Source organism: Rhipicephalus microplus, unplaced genomic scaffold (genome assembly GCF_043290135.1).
Source record: "Rhipicephalus microplus isolate Deutch F79 unplaced genomic scaffold, USDA_Rmic scaffold_156, whole genome shotgun sequence".
NCBI classification, from domain to species: Eukaryota; Metazoa; Arthropoda; class Arachnida; order Ixodida; family Ixodidae; genus Rhipicephalus; species Rhipicephalus microplus.
In genome coordinates this window covers 469,701-476,293 of record NW_027464727.1, presented here as the reverse complement: position 1 = coordinate 476,293, position 6,593 = coordinate 469,701, and the positions used below count along the sequence as shown (strand labels likewise).

Genomic DNA, 6,593 nt, shown 5'->3' with positions numbered 1-6,593 from the left:
GTCGCACGAGCTCGGCAACCGCGTCTGCCGGGGCGGAGTTCGGGACGCCGACGGCTAAGTGGGAACCGCCGCTCGGATGTTCGCCGTTTGTGGCCGAGTGAGTGCTGGCACTCCGGCGAAGCCAAACGGGGCCGATTCCGGCACGATATCGGCGTCTTTCTACGTGCTCGCCGGCGACCGTCGCACGAGTACGGCAAAGTGCGTCTGCCGGGGCGGGGTTTGCGACGCGTACGCAATAGTGAGAACCGTCGCTCGGATGTTCGTCGTCTTTCGCCGAGCCAGTGCTGGCACTCCGGCGAAGCCGAACGGAGCCGATTCGGGCACGATATCGGCGTCTTTCCACGTGCTCGCCGGCGACCGTCGCACGAGTACGGTAAACCGCGTCAGCCGGGGCGGAGTTCGGGACGCCGATGCGAAAGTGGGAAGCGCCGCTCGGATCTTCGCCGTTTTTGGAGGAGTCAGTGGCGGCACTCCGGTGAAGCCAAGGTGCGCCAATTCGCGCACGATATCGGCGTCTTTCGACGTGCCCGCCGGCCACCGTCGCACGAGTACGGCAAACCTCGTCTGCCGGGGCGGGGTTTGCGACGCCGACGCAAAAGTGGGAACCGCCGCTCGGATGTTCGCCGTTTTTGGCAGAGTGAGTGCTGGCACTCCGGCGAAGCGAAAGAGCGTGAATGCGCCCACGAAAGTAGCGTATTTGGACGTGCTTGACGGCGACCGCCGCAGAGTACGAAAAACCACGTCAGCCGGGGCGAGCGACCCACGGCGGTCTGGGTGCTTATCGCTGCTATTATAGGGGCACCCCGGCAGACGCAGAAAGAAAAAAAAAATGGGGACATGGCGTGCGTCACCGTGCGGCTTCGCAGCGTTGCCGAAGTCGCCGAGCCCTTCGACTGAGCCGAACGGCGGACAGGGAACGTTGGTCGGCCGTTCTAACCTGTCGGTGCCACGCCGAGACGTCGTTAAGGAAAACCGCGTCGTGGGCCTCTACGACGCCGTCGAGTCGTTGTACGTTTGGTGTCCAGCGTGTCGGCGGCGAGTAGCGGACACGTCGTTCACGACTTCGGTCTTTCGCAGTCGACGCGAACTTGCGGAGAGTCGTGGTGCCTCACGTTTTCGGCAGAAACCGCGGCGGAATTTTCCCGTGCGTGCGCGCACGACCTCGGTGCTGTGCCGTCAGCGTAGTGTTGCACAAACTCGTGGCCTACCCAAGGTGCGGTACGTTTGCGGCCGTATCCTCGGTGGGAATTTCGTGAGTAGGGTCGCAAATTCTACGACCTCGGCGGGTTTGAGAGCGACGTAGACTTGTGGCACGCTCAACATGCCACACGTTTCGGGGCACACCCGCGGTGAAATTTTCTCGAGTACGCTCGTATTAGGGCCCAAGGAGGTCTGGGTACTTATCGCTGCTATTATGTGGGGGTTCTCGTGAGCGGCGTACGCGAAAGCGACCGGGTGTCTGATATGCGGCGGGCTTCGGCCTCGTCAAGCGTGTCCTCGGGTCTGCTCCAGGGGAATCCACGGCAGTCGTCTGCAGCCTCATCCGCTTGATGCGTTAGGGGCTGGTTGTCGGACGGTGCCGTTTTACCACGATATCGAGGTGTGTTCCGTGTCGTCCTCGGGCGATTCAGATGCGAAAGCGCCGAAGACGCGGGCGTGACCCGTCGTCTGGCGGCTTTGCAGTCTCGGCTCCGTTGCTAGTTCCGGCCGGTCCACCGACAGTGCAGCGGGCTTGGGCAACCCGCACGGCGCGACCGAGTCGATGCAACGAAAAAGAGCGAGCATGAACGTGCTTCTTGCCGCACGGCTCCCACTCGTCTTTCGGGAAGGTTGTGCCGTAGCGAGCTCGAACGCCGTCATCTCGGAGTGCAAAATAAGCGTGTTGGGGCGCCTGAAGGTGGCCTCCGCCGCACACAGACTGCGTCCGGCCCGCCGAGGGCGAGGACGGACGCGCAGTCGAACGATTACCTGGTTGATCCTGCCAGTAATCATATGCTTGTCTCAAAGATTAAGCCATGCATGTCTAAGTACATGCCGAAATAAGGCGAAACCGCGAATGGCTCATTAAATCAGTTATGGTTCCTTAGATCGTTTCTTCCTACTTGGATAACTGTGGCAATTCTAGAGCTAATACATGCAGTGAGCCTGGAGCCCTTTGGGTAACGGGTGCTTTTATTAGACCAAGATCGATCGGGTTTCGGCCCGTATTGTGTGGTGACTCTGGATAACTTTGTGCTGATCGCATGGCCACGAGCCGGCGACGTTTCTTTCAAGTGTCTGCCTTATCAACTTTCGATGGTAGGTTACTTGCTTACCATGGTTGTTACGGGTAACGGAGAATCAGGGTTCGATTCCGGAGAGGGAGCCTGAGAAACGGCTACCACATCCAAGGAAGGCAGCAGGCGCGCAAATTACCCACTCCCGGCACGGGGAGGTAGTGACGAAAAATAACAATACGGGACTCTTTTGAGGCCCCGTAATTGAAATGAGTACACTCTAAATCCTTTAACGAGGATCAATTGGAGGGCAAGTCTGGTGCCAGCAGCCGCGGTAATTCCAGCTCCAATAGCGTATACTAAAGCTGCTGCGGTTAAAAAGCTCGTAGTTGGATCTCAGTTCCAGACGAGTAGTGCATCTACCCGATGCGACGGCTCGGACTGAACATCATGCCGGTTCTTTCTTGGTGCACTTCATTGTGTGCCTCGAGATGGCCGGTGCTTTTACTTTGAAAAAATTAGAGTGCTCAACGCAGGCGAGTCGCCTGAATAAACTTGCATGGAATAATAGAACAAGACCTCGTTTCTGTTCTGTTGGTTTTTGGAATACGAGGTAATGATTAAGAGGGACGGACGGGGGCATTCGTATTGCGGCGCTAGAGGTGAAATTCTTGGACCGTCGCAAGACGAACTACTGCGAAAGCATTTGCCAAGAATGTTTTCATTGATCAAGAACGAAAGTCAGAGGTTCGAAGGCGATCAGATACCGCCCTAGTTCTGACCATAAACGATGCCAACCAGCGATCCGCCTGAGTTACTCAAATGACTCGGCGGGCAGCTTCCGGGAAACCAAAGTATTTGGGTTCCGGGGGAAGTATGGTTGCAAAGCTGAAACTTAAAGGAATTGACGGAAGGGCACCACCAGGAGTGGAGCCTGCGGCTTAATTTGACTCAACACGGGAAAACTTACCCGGCCCGGACACTGGGAGGATTGACAGATTGAGAGCTCTTTCTTGATTCGGTGGATGGTGGTGCATGGCCGTTCTTAGTTGGTGGAGCGATTTGTCTGGTTAATTCCGATAACGAACGAGACTCTAGCCTATTAAATAGGTGCGGGGTTCCCAGCACCTTACAACCTTCTTAGAGGGACAAGCGGCTCCTAGCCGCACGAAACAGAGCAATAACAGGTCTGTGATGCCCTTAGATGTCCGGGGCCGCACGCGCGCTACACTGAAGGAAGCAGCGTGTCTTTATCCCTGTCTGAAAAGACTGGGTAACCCGTGGAACTTCTTTCGTGATTGGGATAGGGGCTTGCAATTGTTCCCCTTGAACGAGGAATTCCCAGTAAGCGCGAGTCATAAGCTCGCGTTGATTACGTCCCTGCCCTTTGTACACACCGCCCGTCGCTACTACCGATTGAATGATTTAGTGAGGTCTTCGGACCGATGTCCGGCGCGGCCTTTCGGTTGCGCCGGTCTGTTGGAAAGATGACCAAACTTGATCATTTAGAGGAAGTAAAAGTCGTAACAAGGTTTCCGTAGGTGAACCTGCGGAAGGATCATTAACGGATTGTGAAGGGTGAGCGCCTCAGCTGCGTCTGCGCCCGACACTTTCTGCCGCTGACCCCGTTTGGACGCGGGGTCGGCTTTTCCCCACGGGGCTGCCTGAATGTGGAGCGGCACCCCGTGACAAATTGTTGCGCCCAGCGGACGCCAACACCGCGACCTTGGACGGTCGGCCAGGTGGCGGACGCGGGTACAAACGGCGCAACGCACTCATAGGTCGGCTTTCGACCCGCCACTGCACCGTGGCTCGAAGCGCTCGAAATGCGCGACCCGACCGCTGCGGGACCGCCTAGTACTGTAAACAGGAGCGGCGGAGCGCGAACGGCGAGTCGTGGTTACGTCGGTAGAAGGCGAGGCTGCGCGTTCCCGAAACGCCAGCCGAGTGCCCTCCCGACCGTTCGAGCGTGCAAGAACGAGACCCGACAATCGCGCGGCGACTGCCAAGTACGAGAGGAACGGCACAAGCGTCGGCGGTCGGTCAAGGAACTGGCGATGTGACGGGTCCGCTGTGCACCAGTGCATACCGTCCCGCCGTCCGCGGCAAGCGCCTCCGCGTCCTCGGGTGACGGAGGCTGCCGGTCGGTTCTTGCAGGCGAGGGATCTCGCTGGCACCGGTTCGCGTTGACGCGCGGCCGGTCATGGCACGGCGATGCGACGGCCGAGGTGCGCAGTACTCGATGGAGGAACCGCACGCTCCGATGACCGTCCCGCCCTCCGCGGCGTATGCGTACCGACCGTAATGGTTGCAGCAGCGCCGGCCGGCTTTTGAATTCGCCACACGAAACACGGTGCGAGATCGCGGTTAGGGGAGCGTCGACGTTGCCAGGCGTTTTGCTTGCTGCCGAGGGAAAGGCGGCACGGCCACGTCGCGCTCGTCGCGATTAGCGGGTCTGCGCGCTTTGGGAAGGTGCCGCAACGACTTGCCGAAAGAGGAAGCACGGAAGAACGAGGGACTTGGACGTCCCGACAATTGAACGCACTTGCGGCCAGGCCCTTGCTGGCTTCGTTCTTCCGCCTCGAGTAGGCTCGTACGCGGCTCCGGCGCCGAAAGTGGTCCTTGGCACCGACTTCGGTGGACGTGGGAAGTGCCGCGCAAGTACGGCGCGCCTGGCTCCACCTGTTGGCTAAAGTAGGCAGCCGGATCGGCATTTTGGTGTGCGGTGGCAAACCGTGGATGCGAAAAAAGCTTGTGCGATTTCGTGGAACAAAAAGCGGGGGTCCCCCTTTTTATGCGGAGGAGACCGACCCGCCCGCCGTGGTGAACCGCGACGCCACGGTAAAAACGGGAGAGGCTTGTCGATGGGACCGTGCATCCCGCGCTCCACGGAGGCCGGGAGGCGGCCGCCCGAGGAAATGTGTAGCCGTCGAGGCCCGCATCTGCGTGCACTCTTATCCAAATGGGTGTACCGCAGGCATTTTCTGGTTAGGCGGGCCAATGAGAGCGAGCACACAACGATACCTACGGGTCCGGCTTGGAGAACCGGCTTCGACGCCTCCCGAGTATTTATAGAGGGGTGGACCACGAAAGCACTCGCAAGTAGCGGAAGCGAAACGCCGTCCGAAACACACCGTTTGCTCGATTTGCGGCAGCCGAAAAAGGCGCGGCAGAGTTTTGGAGTCCAAGCGTGCGCTGAAAAGCGCCCTTCTTGGCCACTGTTTGGCCGAGTGCCAGAAACGTTTGGTTTTGACTGTACGGAATTGAACAAACACTTTTTCACGACTCTAAGCGGTGGATCACTCGGTTCTCGGGTCGATGAAGAACGCAGCCAGCTGCGAGACTTGGTGTGAATTGCAGGACACACTGAGCACTGATTCTTTGAACGCACATTGCGGCCTTGGGTCTTCCCTTGGCTTCGTCTGTCTGAGGGTCGGATCACATATCAAGAGAGCCTTCGGCGCACAAGGGAACGTGAGCCGTCGACTCGTTTTGACCGCGTCGGCAACACGGACAGCACGCTGAACACCTCACAGCGAGCGCCAACAGCGGCCACTCAAGGGCGAGACGGTGGCGACCGTCGTGCCAGAGCCCAACCGAAACGGGGGCGACCGACTGCATTGAGGATGTGGCACCTCGTTGAGACCGCCGCAGGACTTCGAGTCGGAAGGAAGCCTGCAGGGAAAGTGCGGTCGAGGTTGCGTACTCCTCTCTGCGACCGGGCGCGCAAGAGCTGCGAGAGCCACGGACGCGCAACTTTAACGCACGGTAAACACGAGGAGCGAAAGCCGGCCAGCAAAGCTTCTCCAGCCGTGCGCAAAGTGCGCGAGATCGCAGCCTTGCGTTGCGCTTGTTGCCCTCGAAGTAAGCAGGGTGTCCCGTAGACCGGGCGCTCGAACACGCTGCGGGGCCGTGCCTCCTCCAGGCTTTGCCGCGCGAACAGGGAACGTTCGCGCGCAAAGCGCAGGGAGGTGAGGAGGCTGCGCCCGACGTTTGCGGTTCGCTGCGTACGCGGTTGATGCGGAGAGCACGGCGCGACGACTTGCCGCGAAGCGGAAAAAGTCTCCCGCACGAGTTGGCGAAACGTTGGCGAAGCTTAAGGCGTTCTCGTCGTAGTCCGCCGTCGGTCTAAGTGCTTCGCAGTTCCCGTCCCGTTCAAAAAACTGGGCCACTCCAGTTGGGGCGGGGGCGACGCTACACGAGACGATGCCTCTCGCCAGGCTGCGTGGCTGCCCTTGCGGCGGCGGCGACTGGCCTCGGCGGTGTTTGGGCTTTCGACACGGTCGTTTATCACGCAACTGCTCGGACGACGCACGCGCGCAGCGGAATGCCGCTTGCCAGCCTTGTGAAGATGTGACCCTGTACAGGGTTGCGGGC

General features: G+C 59.4%; 2 non-coding genes across 2 annotated transcripts; both read left to right on the top strand.

Annotated features, from left to right (window-relative positions):
- Positions 1 to 1,965: 1,965 nt before the first annotated feature.
- On the top strand, positions 1,966 to 3,780 carry LOC142791297 (small subunit ribosomal RNA). Its single transcript, XR_012890145.1, has one exon. It is a non-coding gene; the product is annotated as a small subunit ribosomal RNA (ribosomal RNA).
- A 1,719-nt stretch (positions 3,781 to 5,499) lies between these two features.
- On the top strand, positions 5,500 to 5,652 carry LOC142791270 (5.8S ribosomal RNA). Its single transcript, XR_012890120.1, has one exon. It is a non-coding gene; the product is annotated as a 5.8S ribosomal RNA (ribosomal RNA).
- Positions 5,653 to 6,593: the final 941 nt, after the last annotated feature.